This window comes from Molothrus ater, chromosome 6 (genome assembly GCF_012460135.2).
Source record: "Molothrus ater isolate BHLD 08-10-18 breed brown headed cowbird chromosome 6, BPBGC_Mater_1.1, whole genome shotgun sequence".
NCBI classification, from domain to species: Eukaryota; Metazoa; Chordata; class Aves; order Passeriformes; family Icteridae; genus Molothrus; species Molothrus ater.
The window spans coordinates 56019403-56038959 of record NC_050483.2 but is presented as its reverse complement, the minus strand read 5'-3'; the positions used below and the strand labels follow the sequence as shown (position 1 = coordinate 56038959).

The 19557-nt window shown below is 38.7% G+C and overlaps 1 protein-coding gene across 2 annotated transcripts in view; it reads right to left on the bottom strand.

Annotated features, from left to right (window-relative positions):
• Positions 1 to 19557, bottom strand: part of PPP2R5E (protein phosphatase 2 regulatory subunit B'epsilon) — a 73896-nt gene that overhangs the window by 40677 nt on the left and 13662 nt on the right. The window lies entirely within an intron of this gene.

The following is a 19557-nucleotide window of genomic DNA, read 5'->3' as shown; positions in this document are numbered from 1 at the left end:
CTTAATTGTTACTTTTCAAAGTCTTCTCCAAGAACAGGGGAAAAAGCAAAATGGATTCCAAATGTTCTTTATTAAAAGAAAAAAAGCATAAAAAAATCCCCACTGTTTCTTTTCTAAATACTACATGTATATAAACATAAGCATCCTTCAGTTTGGTTTTTTGTTTGTTTCTTAGATGGTTTATTGCTTCTGGGTTTTTTCTGACATTAACCTCTTAATTTAGCCAGATGTATTAAAAAAAACCAAACCTGGGAGACAGCCTTAAAACACAATAAACTCAGCTCATGCTCTTCAACTCCCTGAGCTGTTAGAATATTCTCAGTGTAAGAATGAAAATACCCACAAACTCAGAAGATCTCTCAAATTTTAGCACCATGCTTGGTTACAAACACAAGACTGACTCTTCATGGGAAATCCCTGCAGCTGGTGAGGCTCCAGGATTAGTCACTAAGTGTTATTCCTTCCACCTTTGCTCAGCTCTAGCTGGTAATGCCTCCAGTGCAGAGCCCTCCACCAGCTCCTTTCAGCCCTTACCAGGAGGAGCTGCACACCAGAATTAAATTTTTTCTGTAGACATTTGAATAGCAAAATCTATAGGTAGAGCATAATGTAAAGTAAACTGAACTTACCTATGTGCTCAACTCTTCCACCCTAAATCACATCCCAAAGAGCAGAGACAGGAACACCACATAAACAAAGCCACCTCATTTTCCAAAGGGTTTCTCAAACATCCAATATAGAGCAAGCTGCATAATGGCAGCTTAATGCTCCATGGAAATCACCCTTTCCTTTAAAATCTCTAACGGTTCTTCAAGGTGTTTTTTAGTGTATTTTTAACTGCCTAGCTGGTCTCTAGGACCTGCCATCCTACATCCATTCCAAAGTTCTTAGTGGAGCACTGGAACCCAAAACATCAATAGAAACAACAAGCCTCAGCTCATTATTTCACCTTGGTCATGCTATGCTCAAATCTCCTTTATCTCATATTTGTGTTCTGTTAATTTTAGAGAGAATGATGGATTGCATTGCAGCTTCAGCTTTATCTTGCTACAGTGTGTACAATTTTTTTCCATTGCAAATTAATGGCAATATTATGACAAGACCAACAATTTATAAAGAAGAGGACCTTGTTTCCAGGTTTCTTAGATGGCAAAAATTTAAAATGTTTACAACTTCCAGGACACTAAGAAACAAACGTTTGCAAAAACCCCATGATGGCCTCCTGACCTAAGACAGAAGAATCCTTAAGAGGATTATTGTCTTTCTTTTGATAAGATTCTTACCAGACCACAATTTTTTTCTGCATGACATGAGAGGCCTGTGCTCTGTAATGATCATTAAATATAAGAACACAAACACGTCACAGCAATCTTACAGTTAACTTCCACCCTAAATGCAGTCACAAGGCAGTCCAGGATTTGCATTGCAATTCATTTCTTCAGTGCATTAAGTACATAATGAAATAATGATAAAATTATACATATGTACATGCTTTCCTGTAAGAATGCAAAAATTATATCTTGCTTAGTAAGTGCTCTGAAACTGCCATCTGTCCAAATAAAATATGCAATATTCATTTTGTTTCAACTACAGAGCTGCTCTATGAAATTTATACAGAAATGCCCAGACACTTGCAAAAAAGCTTGAACCAAGAGCACAGGAAACCCAGCTCATAACTCTTATCCAAGCAGGCTCAGAGCAAGTGCCAGAATTGCTGCTTTGCTTGATACTGACCCACTAATTTATCCCAGAAGTTACAGGAATTCATTCTCGAGTGAAACAAATAATTATGTGAGAGCTGTTCGACATACATAACCCACTGTCTAAGAGCTCGGGCTTATATTTTAAAATATTCACATTTATTAGCTTAAATAATATACATACATATAAAATATACATTTCTATAACCCTGTTTATACATTGAGAAGAGTTTAATTGAACCCTGAAAACATGATTTCCATTCTCTTCTCATTTGGCAGTATAAATTTAGTCAGCAACATATTCTACTTTATGCTAATTTACCACAATAGTCTCCCAACATATTCCAGTAATGTGCTACACAACCCAACTGTTTGCTCTCTCACTCCCTCCACAGAGGGGACAAATGTGTTTAATGGAGTAAAGATTTTATGGAACTGCACATCATTAAAGTACTATGTTTGTGTAAGAAAAGAACCCAGTATTTGATAAACATACCCCAAAATTATGACAAAAGATGCAGAAACAAGCTGGGAAATCACTAAGTCCCCAAATGGACACAGTGAAAGCTCAACTTCTTACACATTCTTATATCCTGTTTCTCTTTCTTAAGAATAAGAGATATTCTTATCTCCTCCTTTTCTGTATAAGCTCCAGCATGACACAACAACAAAATCATGGGGTTTAGCCTTCATTATTCATTTAGGTTTTTTTTAATTCTAGTTTCAGCCTACTGAGATATCCAAGATGAGAATCAACAAGCTGGACTCAACATTATGCCAAAAGCCAGCTGGGGTTGCAGGGATGCTCCACCTGCAGCAGCAAATCCCTGGGGGACAGCAGCCCCCGTGTTTGCTGAGCACAAGAACAAAGCCCCTGCTACATCCCAGCCACGGCCAACACAGGAAAACCTGAAGGCACAGCCTGATGTGCAGGCTGGGATAACAGCTCCTGGGCAGCTGAGAAGCTCCACAGCATTGCTCAGAAGATGCTGGGTGAGTGAGGCCCATGCAGTCTCCCTGCCTGGAAGGCGGCTCCCACTCCCTGCAGGGCGTGCAGGGCTCGGGCTCCACGGGCAGCCCCAGACACGGTCACCTGTGAGCCTCACACTCTGGTATTCAACACCTTGTGACAATAACTCAAATAACTCAGAGGGAACACCCTTTTTCATACTGCCAAGCCCAGTGCATATGTCTAAATGACAGAAAATAAATATATAAATCGACTTTATTTTGCTTTTGCAATCGCTGTAGAGCTCTCTCACATTTCCTGGTGCACAGGAACACATTGCCATTCTATACCACTTCTACAGCAACTTTTTGATCTTCAGATTATTCAGGATCTGGAACAACTCAGCAATAGAAGGGAAAAACATGACATTTATATAATACTCATCTATAACCTGTCAAGTTAATATGTGCTATGCTGGGTATTTTATGTTATTATGTATTATCATTACATATGTCTAAGTAAAAATAACAGCTATTCCTTTAGAAATAGCATCTTGTCCATCACAGAATGGCTCAGCTCAGTTTCAAAGCTATGTAAATGAGAGTCATTTACTAGTAATTATCCACCTTTAGAGTCTATTGCTCTGTTATACCTAAACCAGGCATTTTAGCTAAAACTTGCAAAATTGACTGACATAGACTATTAGGCCACTTTTCTCTCTTTTGAACAGAAACTTTTTATTCAGCTTCTTGAACCCGAAATGGGATAGGCATTTTATCTCCCTAACATGGTTCTAGAGAGCAAAGACTTAATTTCAGAATATTTATAATTATCTAAAGAACAACCTTTATCATAACCTCGCACTAGCATGATGCACATGGACCTTTTTTCACAAGATCTTTACCTTTTACCTTTTCAAAAACACTGAAGAAAACAATCCAGGGTGTTTTAGGCAGAACATTCTCTACCTGCTTGTGTGCAAATCTATCATAGGGGATCCTGTCCCTCATAAATGCTGTCTGCTCCTGGACAGACAAATATATCTGATGACCACTGGGCCTTGGCACCTGAATTTCTATAGAAATTGTTTAAACACTCTGCAATATCAGTCTACAACAGCACATTGCTATTAAAAATAAATATTTGACCCATAACAAATTAGAAGTTTTGTATTACATTCTTAAGAACAAGTCTGAGAAAATTAGAAACTTTACAGACAGGGCTATGCCATGCAAGTACATATACACAATGAAAGGTATAGCTCTGCTGGGCTTAGAGTCACTTTGCAAAGCCTTCTTAGTTTAGACTGTTACAAATATTAACCAGACATAACAGTTTAGGCATTAAATATAATTAAAACACTTCCTCTGTGGTTACCAAACAATAGCCTTCATCATCAACTGCTACCCTCTCTACCTCTTTCAAGCTACTCATAAGTTCAGCTGCCTCTCTGTTGAAGATGATAAACTGAAATTAGATTTCCAGCAGCATTTATCCCCACCTGTGCTGTGGTCACAAACTTCATCTTGAAGGTGGTACCCTGGCCAAACTGAAGTCAAGGAGTGTTACTCTGGTTCATTACAACTGTGATTACACCTTTGCTCTAACTGGCAGAAAGCTCATTGCTTACTAATGAATAAAAAAAAAATTAAAAAAAAGGAAGAGCAATCACATCAGTTATGTATTCCACAACAAATTAATGGAGAAAAACTCAGCAGGAAAAGTGTGTGCTCTGCAGGTTTATACAAAAATAGGTAACTCTAAAAGTGAGGTGATCCAAATACACTACTGGTGAATTAGCATAACATTCTGCAAGCATTTTTACAGAGCTTTTGCAGGTACAGATCAGCAAACATGCTTTGTATCGGTCCAAAGGAACACACAGATCACACCTTCCCTGGCTTGCACTTTTCAGAAAGCAGCCAGCTCACTACTACACCACTAGTAAGAAATCTTTAACTTACACCCTTTGTATTTAAAGATAGGACTTCAAGTGCATCCCTCATGCCTTCTCTTTCTTCCATGAAGTATCAAATTCACTAATACATTATTAAATGCTGAGTGAAGCCAGCCATTCACAATAAAATTGAGTATTTCAAGTAATTGCCTCCTGGACTGAGGTTTATCAAGAGAAGGCAGACACCATCCTAGGTTCTCTTTACACTCAGGCCGTACCAGTGGGCACATACACAGATGGCCCTTTCCCAATCCAATATCTAATATGCAGCCAAAGTAGGTCAGTGGGCAACAAAAGAGTTTTTAACTATACTAATCCAGCAGCTTCAGTATCCTATAAAAACAACAGGGCAGGACCATCAAAGCTGCTGTGGTCCCAGGACCAAGTTGTAACTGTAGAGGCTAGAAAGCAAAATCCCAGCCCATCCAGCTCTCCTCCCTGTACCCCACATGGTAGTTAATTATTTAGTCTCAGAGATGCCAGCAGTAGCCAACTAATTGCCTTCAAGCAAATCAGCTGAAGCATCGCTGGTGTGTGACTGACTCCTGCCTCTGACTGAGGCATTAATGTATCAATCCTGAACAGAAAAGCTAACAATCTAGCGAGCTGTACACCCACACCTCTGGCTCCTGTCATTTTCAGAGGATGCTACAGCTTGTTTCATTTTCATATCAATGCCAGCCTTATGCTCTTGTCAAATGGAACTATGAGCCCAGCTCAGGAACTCCTGTGGCAGCAGAGGCCTGCTGGTTTCAGGCTCTAATTTGGCACTGCTTTTTGCCATTCCTCTGGGCTGCTCCTACCTTTGCCTGCTCGTGGAATTCCTCACAGCCCTGTACTACTCCTTTCTGAAGGGTGCCTCTTTCTCTTGTTTCTCTCAGTCTACAGCTGAAGACCTCCTCCAAGGCAGCCCCCAGCTCCTCCAAATGCCATCTATTTTTACCCAGGCGCTGCCGTCTCATCCGGATGCTGCTAATTGGCCCCTTAGTCACAACTGGAAAAGTAACCTGGCTGAGTAACTCCTTCTGAGCTGCTCACATTCATTCAGACAGGGAAGCTTCCAGTACATTTGTAATTTGGTTTCTAAGATTTTACAGCAGTGTCACACACTTTTTTTTTTTTTAAATAATAGCCTTACCGCACAAGATGTTTAAAGTTCAAAATCCTTAAGCAAGCACCATATAAAACAACAGAGAGAACGCAGCACTAGGGATCAACTTTACCCTGCTTATTCACCAGGGGTTTTTTCCCCCACATATTACCAACACCAAAGTGTAAACTTGCAAGGGTTACTCAAAAGAAATTACAAAAAAACCATGTAAATTTAGATTTTTGAAGACTGAAACAAGCAAAGACAATACACACATAAAAGCAACCCATTCTGAGGAGGGTGCTTTTCCACAGACTTCTTTCTTATGCATGTGACACAGCCCAGCTTGCTACACAGCTAAAAAATGATGTTTCAGACATCTGAGTGAACCCTCCTTGTTTCCCAATCACTTTGCTAATGAAAAGTTGAAACATCTTGGAATTTCCTCCCAACTATTCTGCTTCTGTATAGTTATCAACCAAATTGGTACAAACAGGAAAAACAGACCATGAGAAAGACTAGTTAGGCAGCTTTTACTAGGAAAACACTGGGAAAAACAAATAACTAAATTATCTTAATGCATCCTAAATTATTTGACAGCCTTTGTAATACTTCATTATTCCACTAAAAAGCCAAATTTAAATGCTTGGTATTTAAAAGCCATTACTTTAGAAATATAGTACATCATTAGAAAATTACCATTTTATTAAGAGAACCTGACTCATTTTTACTAATAGAGACTGAAATAATTTAATATTAATATAACTAATTCCTTCTAGAAATTCTGATGTTACCACAGACAAATACATCATGTGTTTTTGACAACATGAATGCAACTCTCAGATACCCTGAATATCATCTGTAGTAACTAAAAGCAGAGTTTTGACAGGTAAGTGATTCTGGATTCAGTTCAATACTGGCAGGATTAATCCTATTTCCTAGGACCAAAGAGAAAGCCTGTTCCACCTTATGAAGACAGCTCAGGCTGCCAAGAGTAAAGGGAAGGACCTTCAGCTGTGGGTAAGTAAGAAACAGCCCTTTAAAAAAACTGATATTTTGGAAAACACAGCATCCAGTAAAACGATGGAACAATTTTTCCATGCTGTACTCAAGAGAACTTAAAATCATTTATTCTGCAAATGAGAAACTGAATGCTTCTATGATGGTTTGTTTTGCTGAGAAAGGAACTCCTTTTCACATGAAATGAAGGCTAAAACAATCTGCTTTAAATGTGATTTTGCTGAAAAGAAAGAACACATACAACAGACTACAAAATCCTTGCCCAGCAAACCACCACCACCATTAGCTGGCACATCCCTACTTCCCACTCTCACATGAGTGTGGTTTGGCTGGGGTTGTTTCTCTTTCTGAAGGAACAGTTCCATATGGCTGTGCACAGCCCTGGTCCTGACTGGGGGTTGGAGTTAATTACAGAATGGGTGTGCACATCTCTTGGGCTTCAAACACACGTAGGTACCTCAAAACCCATGAGGAATCCCATGACACAGCACTGTGAGGGACAGCCAGTGCCTGCAGAGAGCAGAGGGAGAACAAGACCCTACAGGACACACAGAGCCCATCACAAGAGCACCAGGCAACCTGGGCCCTAGAACTCAGCTCCAGAGCATCCCTCTCACTCCTCCTCCAACTCCCAAACCTTATGATTGTTCACCCAAAATGCTGGAAAAAATGTTTGGGAGTTTCTAGCAGTGGATATGGTCACCCCTAGTTACACACTCCAGCTCTCCAAGAAATGGTTCAAGTAGTTTTTGCCCAGGTAAAGGCCTGATGGTTTTCTCATCATTTTACAGGAGACCCCTCTCATCCAATCTCTGAGGCAGACCTCTCTCACTGCACACAGCCTTACCTGGGCACCCAGGCTGCCCTGGCCTAATGCAGGGTTTCAGTCAAGATTCAGCAAGGCAGAGGAAATTTAAAAGGCTGTTTGTGTAATGAAGAGGAAAATGACAGGTTCTTCTGCTTTGGGCACTACTCTTCCCACTGTGAGATAATCCTTCCTTGAAGCACCTGCACCACTTTAGGGCACTGATGGGGCAAGTATTTACTCTTGGCCCTCCCTTCAACAGCTCAGATACTTGAGAAAAAAATCAAATTATTCCAAAATCCAACCAATTGGTAGACAGTTGTAAGCTCACACATAGACATTTTGATTAAATAAGTAAGTAAAGCAAACAAAATTGTATTGTTATACAGTAGTGTATTATTGTACAGAATTTTACCTGTTCAGGAATAAAATCTTATTATCATTTCTCCACATCCTCACTATCTCCCAGAAACAGCCCATCAAGTAAGCCATGAACTTTCTTCTGTTTGCAGTGTTACACAGTGCTCAGACTTCAAAAGGCTGAGGGGAAGGAAGGTGGCTGAGCTCTCCCAGCAGTTTGCCAGCAGCAGCAGCAGCACTCAGCCCCTCTCAGGTGCAGAATAAAGGGGCTGGAGCAGAGCTCCCTGCCCTGCCCCTGACACAGCTCCTCCCATACAACAGGTCTGGCCAGTTCCTCTCTGCTCCCCATGCTGGGACTGAGCAACAGCTTCCCTCCCTGGCTTCTGCCCCTTCCCTGATCATCCCACCTTTTCCTTGGCACCCCTCACAAGCTGACTTGAACCCTGAAATGATAACAATCATTGGTCATTTTCTGGTTTTCGGCTTCCTGACCCCTTAAAGCAAACAAAAACCAATCAACAACAAAAAACAGGAAGTTTATTTTCTCATTGTAAGTAATGAACTCTTTGAAATCTGTAGGAAGAAGAAGTTTAGAACTATTTGAAAATGTTTAGGGGGGACAAAAGAAAAACAAAACCACAGCAAATGTCTTATTTACAGTACTTGAAACTCCTAATGTTTTCTTGATGTCCATGGGGGAGAATACATAGGAGGTGTATGAAATTCCCACTAGACTGCTATTTTTAAACTAAGCTACTTTTTTATTATGCCTAATAAGCAATGCTGATGTCCTTTCTTAAACCAAACTGAAACACAGCATTTCATTCCTATGAAAAATATTTAAGAAAACACATTACTGGTATAAAAACTTCTGGATTTATAACTTTCACATAAAAACTTTGAAAGCTCTAGTTCAAGTTTATTTTTGTAAGTAAATTTTACCTTTATTCTGAGCAAAATTCTCTGCCTCCAACTGGAGGAGAAGCAACTCAGGCCCTGGCATGCTCAACAACAACTTCAGCAAAAAGATGGGCAAAAAATAAACTGAAAATCTCTCTTTTGGATTAGAATACAAATACAGTCCCTCTTAACATCCTTCAACACAATGATCAGCCCTTGTTTTATTAAAATGTTACCACAAAACGCACCAGCCAGAGTAACACAAACATTAACACTCATCTTCCTTCACCTTTCAAATACTGAACCTGATTCAGCAATCCTTAATCAGGCAAAGTGCTAATATAATCAAATCAGAATTATTTCTGAGCATCACAAAAACTGGTCTAAATTCTGAAATGCAGGAAAAACTGTTACAATGTGGGGATTGATCCTACACCTCTTCAGATTTGGGCCTCTCCAGCCTAGAACTCTGCAGCTAGGATCAGGTTATATGTTGATTTGATTTCCACCCACTGTCTCAAAGCTCTAAAAACCAGAAACAAAAGTATCATTTTTAAAAAGTAGGGATCAGCTTTCCTCTGACACCACTACTTTGCTACAGCAAGCAAAGACAAAATATTCTTAAATGGTATCAGCTGCTAAAATAGTCAACTTAAGCTATAAACCAAACCAAAAAGCATCCTACTTGAAACTTAGAGCCCAAAACATAAACTACTAGAAAAAGCAAATAAAACAACACCCCACCAAAAAGGAAACCCTAACACTTTATCCCTTGTTTATGCATGAAAATTTCAGTCAAAACCGTATTTCAGAAAATACACCTTTTAACTATATGAGAAACTATAATAAAAATTTCTTATTTTTACAGACCTCTCCAAATTGAAGAGCATTACCTTCATAACATCCACAAGATGAGTATTTCCACAAGATGAATGTGAAATTTCCCTCAAAAAAGCACTCCAAGTAACCTCCCTCCTTTTAACCTGAGTCTTTACTGAAGGTATGTTTAGAAGTCCAGCACTAGCCTACAGTCTAATTCACTTGTCTAACGAGTGAATTATATTCATAACTGGATGGTGATTAACACTAAACAGCCCAACACTCACACAAACAGCACAGCAAATCATTCTTTTCAAACTGCCAATCGCTGAGGTCAAAACATTCATGCTTTTAAGTCAAATTACAATCAACTTCCTCCCCCACCCATTCTATTATTTCTTATTCATGCATTGACAAGAGCATGGAAGCCACTTGACAAAAAATCATGGGTCTCTTGGAAGAACCTACACTATTTAAAGATCAAACTATTTGAAAACCAAAAGAGGGAAAGGACTTCTTGATTTTTAAAACTAAAACAAAGAAAGCAGAGGGGAAAAAAAAACCAAAATAACCAAACAAAACCCAATCAAATTTAGTTTCCCCTTTGATTTGTTTTAGATACTTCCTTGTATTCTCTCATCATTTCATCCTTTATAGTGTTCAGCTATAAAAGATCCAACCTTTAGGATCAAGCCAAACATTCGTTTTCTACTCCACATTTTTTTCAGAAGTTTTCCTGACTAATATAGCAACACTTTGAATTACAAGCAATTCACAGGGTTCAGTTCTGGTCTCTGAGGAAATGTCAGGTTTAGAAAAGAATTAAGAGGAAATTTTAAAAATACTGCTTTCCACTTTTACTGGAATTCATGCTAGAGCCCCTCTTTACCTTCCCAAACTACATTAACATAATCAAGTATTTTCCAACAAAATATTATCAACCTCCTTGAAATACCACTTCTGACAGCAGCAACAGCACAGGGAAGACAACACTGGGAAGGACTTGGAAGAGCTGGAGTTTTTGCCTGCAGCAAAGCTGCTGACACAGGTTTCTGCTTACCCAGCCTGGATCCTCAGCAAAGCTGCGACGAGGGAGCCACGGCCATGGGCTGGCACAGGAGGTGGCTCCTCACTCAGCTCCTGCCTGCTCCAACTTCTCTCCAGCTTTCCTGGATAAACCCACGCCGGGCAGTCCTTTCATCATCTGCATAATCCCAGCCTCTCTGATTGCTGCACTGGAACACCAGTGCCCCAGTGAGTTTTCTTTCCTGAATGATGGCCACGTAGAACATGACCAGGGGTGTGCCAAACAAGATGATTAAGCAGCAAAATACGACGAGGCATGAGTTATATTATTAATGTTCCTATCTAGCACTAGCCACAGAGATGAGGGGTTTGTGCAGCCAATAGCAGCTGTGCACAAAGCAAGCTCCTCCACTCTGACTCGCTTTCAAAATAAGAGCAACTATTTCTTTTGAGCAATTTTACTCTTTGGTTGCTTTGACGCTGAGCTGTATTTCAGCAGTTTATAAACTGCTTCCTTTTTCAAACTGTACTTTGACAGCGTTGGAGGAAACAAAAAGGCAGTCTCAAATTACAAGCCTTTATTTTCAGAGAACATGAGCATAACCATTTTTCAACAAGATATATTGAATAGCAATTCACTGATATAAACATTTCATACATTTAAGAATAGATAAGATATATATCAAATCTCCATAAATTTCAGATTCATCGGCACACCGTTTCATGTTTCCAAACTTATTAAAAAATAAACCAAAAAGCAAGTTTTAAGGAGTTCAGATAAAGTAATAAAATATTCAGGAAACCTTATTTAACCTTATTTTGCTTTCCTTTTTTTTTTTTGATCTATTAATATGTAACACATGACAATAAATTGCTGCATGCTCCACTACCAAAATAATAGAATAAACACTCAAAGCCCACACAGATGAATTTTTTGATGCCATAAAAGATCACTTCACCATGTAGGGATGTGCTGCTCAATATTCTGTAAGACAAAGCATTTGCTACTGAGCTCCTTCCAGCTGACAATGAGCATCTCCAATGTATGAGGTATCAGCCCTGTCCTCAGCTGTAAACAAAAGAGGGGAGAAAGGGCAGGCAAAGATAGCTGTGCTCAGTCAGGAAGTGAGAAAATAGAAGAGCTTAAGCAGGATCCCAGTTTAAAATTATTTTAACACTATGGCCTTTCTTTAACCTGGTGAGCCTTGCTAAAATATGCTAAGGACAGGAAAAAGATCCGGTGAAGCAACAAAATGGACTATGGATTTCAGTTTAAAAAAATTTTAAAACCCTAAGAGTACACTACCCTTAAGAAAAAAAATTAATTATTTTTGCATAATAAAATCAGGAATTACTGTATTGTATTAAAAGCAAGAATAATTAATTTTAAAATTTTATTCCTAAAGAAAAATAGAATCTGATTGAAAAGCAAAAGACTTCATGCTCAAAATGAACCCACAAAGCAACACTGCTCCAGTCTGGACACTTGAGTTTCACTAGGCACTTCATCACCTCTAATCAAGACTTTTTAAAATGTTTGTGATAGTCTCATTTTTGAAAAGAAAAACAGAAATAATTCAATCAGATTTGTTTCTATTAAAATAAAATTAGAGCAATTTTTCAGTTACTTAGCTGTAATAAAAGCAGTGAATCTTAAAGAGTTAGCATAATGTTGTATGGAATTTTTATCTTGTTTTTCCTCAAAGCTGACAATATTTTTTTTTAAAAGACTGTCATTTTTATGCTGTATTACTCACAAGATACCAATGTAAAAGAATGCTAAGAAATAAGAGAGTCAGATTAAAAGCATCCATTAATTCTCAATGCTCAACTGGAGACATCCTGATTTCTCTGGATGTTTACTTAGCACTGAGTGATACTCAGGACTAGCTCCCACCAAGTTCACTTGCACTTTGAGTCATCCTCCATTCTGTAAATCACCCCCTCCTGTCTCAGGCTGAGCAGCAGAAACAGTAAAGGAGCAGCTCTCAACAAGGAGCAGAGATTCACCCAAGATACAAAGAGCAGAGGCTAATTCCTCCCAGGGAACATGAAAGCCTTACTTTTCTTCCCAAACTCCTTGCTGCTTTTCCATCAACTTTGACAGCTTCACAAGAGGGAGAAGCTGGGGTCTTAGAGCTGCAGATTTAGGAGACTGCAAGCTGGAAGAGGCTACCAAAGCAGGTAACTTAATCTAAATGAAAACAGTCCCTAAAATATCCTACAGAAGCAACCCTCCACGAATTAATCCGGCAACATGTGCTCAACTACAACTTCTCAAATCAAGAGTCACGACTTTTAGGAAACTCACAGAGAATTTATCATCCATTTAAAGAGCTCCTGCCAGCACAGACTTTTCCTCACTATTAAAACCACATGGATCCTGCTTTAGCTGACAGCATCAGTTCTTCTATTTAACCAGTATTTCCTCCCCATAAGACACTATGACCATATCTGCTCATGAGCCTTTTAATAAACTATTCAAAATTATTTTTTAATTGTATTGCAGAAGGCATTTTCTCTGGGTCTTCCATCATTTAATGGGTCTACATCTCTCCTATCCTCCTACAGCTCCTGCAAGTTTGGCCATGATGCATCCTCATATTGATCTGACCAGAGCCCCAGCCAGGTCTAACGATGCCTCCATCACACCTCAGAGGAAACAAATCCCCCTCAGCTGCTCCGTGAGGATGACACACCTACACACTGGTTAATAACAGATGCTAAAATGTCTGGTCATGCTTAATTATGATAACCCTATCTAGCTGTTACAGAGAAATCTGTCTCAGGATTCAGCCAGTTTTGGGCTGGTGTTCACAGACGAGGCAAAAAGCTGACCTGGGGCACAAACACCAGCCCTGACAAATAGCAAGGGACCACTAGGAGAGTTCTAAAGCACCATTTCAAAATACACTTTTATAAACTCCGAAAAACACCCCTAAAATTTAAGAAACTGTATATAGCAATTTTAGCCATATTACTGTATAGTGTAGTAGCAAAAAAATAAATAATCAAACAAAAAGAACATGTTTATGAAAACTGAAAACTGATTTCTCTCAAAAGCAGAACTAGCAGGCAAGATAAATCAACACAGACCCTCTGAAAAGTCTCTTGTCATTTTCTTTGCCTTACTTTAAAAGTGAATAATATCTTTTTTTCTTTCCTGTAATTTTGACAAAGTCTCCTAGGTTTTAGTTAAATCTGCCTACAATGAAATTATCATTTCTAGAATAAGTAGGCCATGGAAAACTCCATTTTCCATTTAGATTCAAACAAGAGATTGTCACTCATTTGGATATTTTGTGGCTCAACGTGAACTTTGAGTGCAACATGCTGAAAAGATAATGTTTTTCCCTGGTTTCTATAGCACCTGCTAGAATCTTCAGGCACACAAAATCAAACCTATTCCAAAGGTACAAAACATTAATCACCTCTTTTGATATTTTGCAGGTTAAGTATCAAACGTGCTCTACTGGAAACACTTTGTTACCCACACCTGTGCAAACCTCTGCTTCAATAGCAAAACTATCTCCCTTGAAGTTAACTATTTAATAACCTGGTCCAGAGATCCTCTCATCAACTCTCCCCATGGGACAGGTCATAAAAGAAACCCCACTTAGAAATTAATTAGAAGTTCATCCTCCCTGTTAAATCAACTATCCTGGTCCTGAGCAGTGGATTCCTTAGGTCTTTTCTCTATGTTTACTCAGGCTGCACAACACCTTCACACTACTTTTATCTCCCCTCTCCATCCCTAAAAGAGAAAATAACAAACAATGCTGGGATACTTCATTTCATGTGTCCTGCACAGCATCTCACAGGTCAGAAATTAAATGGCTAAAGAGTCTTTAAACTCTGGCTCAGCAACAAGGTAAGAAACCATGGCAGCTCCCAGGACTATCCAACCTCAGGGATGGATGATGCTCATGCAGGGATGAAGAAAACTTCCCCTCCTGGATCATGCATGAGGCTCTGCATGCACCCAGCAGAAAGCCAAGCCCAGTCCCACCACCTCAGTAATGATGCTTATGGTCTTCTTAGGGAGCTCCCAAAGGCTGCAGCACAAAGTAAATCCTTAAGGTAAATCTTCATTGTGTTATGGCTTACAAAAATGTTAATAGTAACACTGAGCTTTCTGAAAACTTCAGAAAATAACACTCCATAGCTTTCAGCTTAACTTACATAATCATGCTCAGAAACAGTATTGTTCCCTTTGAAAATGAAGTTCAAAATGTTGCATAAACTGACATAATATTAAAAAAATTTAAGACAGGTAGGAAGAGAAAAGGGCTTGGGTTTGGATTTCTTCTGCCCTCCCATCAAGATTAGCAAAATATTTGTAGCTGAACTCTTTTTTTGTATTCAACATGAACAGCAGATCACATCCACACAGTAAGTACCTTTTTAAACTGCAAGTCCATTGTCATATTTGGCCCACTAATTCTTCCAGTCATTAAATGTCTCTTTTTTTAGGCAAACCTACTAAACAGCTCCCTAATATTTTCAAGTAGTTTTGGTCCAGGTAGCATCTGCCAACCTCTGAGCTACATTTAGCATCCTCCCACAGTTGAAGCCTAACAGACTTCTCTATTGAGACTTAAATCAGCAGCCTCTTTGTCTCCATGCAACTGCTCTTTTACTGAAAATGGTATGGCAGCACAGAGAGCACAACATGAATTTAAGCAGTGAAGCTGGGAGAAAACTTCTTGTTGTCTGAAGGTGGGGGGGGGGGAAAGAGTGAAATCCCACTTACTTTCTCACTGGAAAAAATAAAATGCAGGCCCTCCCTCCCTGCAGCCATATGGATGCCATCACTGTGGCAAAAGAGACATTTCAGTGGTCAGAATCACTCACTGCCCTGTCAGCCAGCTCCATCCCTCCCAGGGAATGGATCACATGGAATAATTTTAAAGGGTCTGTACCAGACAAGGCCATGTTTTACATGGTAGCTTTTTTTCTATCAAGGAAATCTCTACTCATGTAAATAAGCTTCCTTGCAATTTATATCTCCACAGGATTGGCCTAAATTTTACAAGTACAGTATACTGAAATTCCACACTAAGTTTTTTCTTATGTTTAGTATTAGAAGCATGTGGTTTTTTGCAATATTATGCATGTTGCTGTAAGAACAAATATTAAGACTGATGAACCAGATTTACTTAACATTGCTGATCATCTTGCTTCTTCTAAAATATGAAACCAGGAGTATTTGTGTTAAACACCAACTACTTAAAACAAAACAAAATAAATACTTGTGGACTTTGAACCCAGGCCTGCTATGCACTGTGCCTTCATTAACAAAAGACTGTGCTGTGCAAACCTGCCATTTGACATGATCATTATCCTCATTCCCCAAACACCTTATAAAATCAGATTATTTATCACTAGGTGAAATGACAAATCCATCATCCCCTAACAAACGATACCTAATGCCTTTATTAGACAAACACAGACACCTGACCTTTGACAGCTTGTTTTATTTAAGGATTTAAAAAAAGGAGGTTTTTTTTTCCCCAGGAGTTTTTCTCCTTCCATTTCTCTGAGGAAGCAATCCCACAGAAGCACTTTGTGCTATCCTTAGCAAAGCCAGCATCCCAAAGTGTTAAAGCCACCCTAAACAATCCCAGGACAAGCTCATTTCTCCCAGCACAGACTTCAAGACACGTGTGTGGAAGCACACACCTTCTCCTTGAAGCCAAGGTTAAATGTGTTCACATTAATGCATCCACTCACTCCCAAGTGTCAGTGCTAAAAAATGCACTCTGGTTTCTGCCTTAGTCATGCACACAAAGGTAAACATTTTGAAGTTCAATTCAACTTCACACAAGAAAAATAAAACAGAAAATAAATCAATTCCTTTTCCTTATCACTGTAGGAGATGCTTAATATTAGCCAAGTGGGAAATTTCATCTTTAATTTTATCTTATTTCTAGAAATGAAATACTACAAAGCCTCTTTGTTACTTATTATTTGTTTATTCCATAGGCATGAAAATATGGGTAGTGGGTTTTTTTTCTAGTAATTTATTTTATCTGTTATTTGCCAAAATCTATCAATCTGACCTCAGAAGTAAATTTAATCTTCCCAAACTTTATAACCTTAGATACCAACTATCACACTATATTCCCCCCAATTCCAAAGATTTAGTTCTGTAGGAGATAAAGTGGATTAAAGACATATTGAGGATTATAGATTATGCAGTTAGAACAAACACAGGCGAGTATTTCAAATAGCTGACCCTACAGAAAGGAATCACATTCTGTTCTCAAGATGATATACAAAAATAGAAAGCACATTCCACTAGGAAAATATTTACTTAATAATTTATCATTTAAGAACTGCTACTGTACAAATGAAAGTACAAAAGACAGCATATTGAAATCCATGTGAAGCTACATATTGGAGTGATTACAACACATCTTCAGTTTCAATTGTGATTGGCTTTACAAAGTTTACTCTATTCCAGCATGAATCACACTTTAGTTTTCCCTGAAAGTCCTACGTTAAAAGCAGATTCCAATTTTTTTGGATGGAAGAGGCTGACACACACAGTGCTGCCAAAAAGTCTAGAATTAAAAGGATAAAAATCTCCAAGTATCCAACTGGAAAGAAATGCTAGTGAGATATAAGAATCAATTTAGTCCAGACATTAATAACTTCCTTAATGATCTAATGATTAAAATAGCATATAGATAACATCTTCAGAGGATATTAAATAGAGAACTTTGAGTAGCAGTAAAGTCAGAAATAATACAAAGGAACCTAAGCACATTCCTTACACAGCCAGAAAATAATGTGAAATTCAGTTTGGAAAAACATCAGCTAATACATCTGGGGAAAATAATCCCAAATATAGATATTCAATATGGACAAGGAACCTGGGAAACAACAATGCAGAAAAACTGCATTAACCACAAAATCAGCATGAGCAAAAAAAAAAAGAGGGAGGGAGTGTCTGTCCAGCCACTGAATGTAGGAATGGGGAGAAGGCTGAATTACTCCCCTTTCTCCCATCTGACAACTCTCCCAACATGAAGCACACACGAGTGGGTGCTCTATTCCACTCCTTCTTGCAGCTCTGGACATGAGATAGGTCCTGTTCCTTCAGACATTTGAAACTACATAGGCAAAATGTACTATCAACTACTGACTGCTTTAGCTTAAAAGACCAAGTGTAATGAAAAACAGTCTGTGAATTTTCTATTGTATATGATGTGGTGTTTTAGAGCTTTTTTGTTATATTTGATATATCAGAACACTTAAATCCAGAAGAATAATACTTCTCCAAAAGCAAATAAACATGAAAATATGCTCATTTCCAAACCATTTGCTTTTTATTGACCATGAAGTTTTGGCACATCTCACCACAACTGAAATTACTTTGAAGATTTTGGCTCTCAAATGAATTTTTGCCATAGGGCAATGCCTATTCATGTTGGGAACAACTGTACAAAACAAGGGAAGACAAACCAACACTGCACTCATTTCAAATGAGGTCACCTTAGAATCTATATGAAGGGCATGGCAATCCTCCTCTCTACAAAGTCCTTGATTAAGAAAGTTTCTGCAAGAGGAATGATTGCTCCTTACCAAGCAGGAAATAAGAGAAACTTGCTTAGAGATACTCAAAGCCTGCTTCTAGCCATTTACTTTTTTTTCCTAGGTATTACAGCATTCTTTCATTAGGAGAATATCCCAAAAATTTAGGAAAAATAGATTTACATTGCTAACAGAAATTAGAATGTCCCCAATTCCCTTACACTCAGAAACAGCTCAGAAGCATATACAGAAATTCTAAGTATTTTGCGGGTTTTGTAGATTGTCTTTTCTACTGTGAGGGTGGGATGCTCACCTCAAGAGTGTTTATTGGAAGATTTTGTCCCATTTAAGATTATGGGATACCTGAACCAAAACTTAAACTTGGCCCATGAAGCAAGGGCTCCAAATGCTGTTTATTGAACTTGACTGTGCACATTATGGATGTGGTAGTTTAGGGACAAACAGGACAGTACAAGAACAGGAAGAGGAACAGACTTGTCCTGAGAAATTCAACACATTTCTCTTGCCACTGGAATTTCCTACAGTTAAAGAGAGACAAAATATTTAAAAAGAGATTCTGACAAGATCAGTGACTCTGTGATTGTCTTTTTCTAAAAAGATAGAATCTTTTTTATTTATTATTTGGGACACTTGTTTGTTCTTCCTGAAATTAAAGAAGAGTGAGAAATTTCACTCTGTGACCTGGAATTTCACAGTTAATAGGAGGATGGAGTAAACATAACCTCAAGTACTTTGTTGCTCTCTCACTCCTTGCCACGATTCCCGCTGACTCATGGCAATGAAGTGTTTAGAATTTTTCCAGGAGCCTTTTCACTGCCTGGCTTATGCCTAACCCACAGTATAGAGCTCATTTGCTCATTCCTCTAATATTAGGAGACTCACAGCAGCTCTTTTTACTTGTGACTGCAGAGATTTAATCTGGCAGCTCAGATCATATTCCAAAGCAATTTACAGCAATGGACACTTCTTCTGAGACTATGGCATCCAAAATACAGGATAACAACCACCCTGAAACGCTGACTTCTTCTTGAAGGTCATCTAAAAAGCCCTGCATCCCAACCCTCTCCCACATATATAATGGATCTGCTCCCACATCTGGGTTATCCAGCCACACCACACCACTTTTCCAAGAGCCAAGCCCAGGTGCCAGAACTCTAGTCAAGGTCTCCATCACTTAAGGCACACAATTTTGGAGCTGCTCTTGTCAGAGGGACTAAGAGCCACTTATTTCCATCAGCCTTCCTAGCCCTAAAAAGAAAAGCTGAAGCAGCATCTAGTCCTGAGTAAAACACTTGTTCAAGTCTGGGTACAGTCAAAAACAGATAGAAATTTTTACTAAGATTCCCTCTTAAAGACAAATCACAAGAGTGG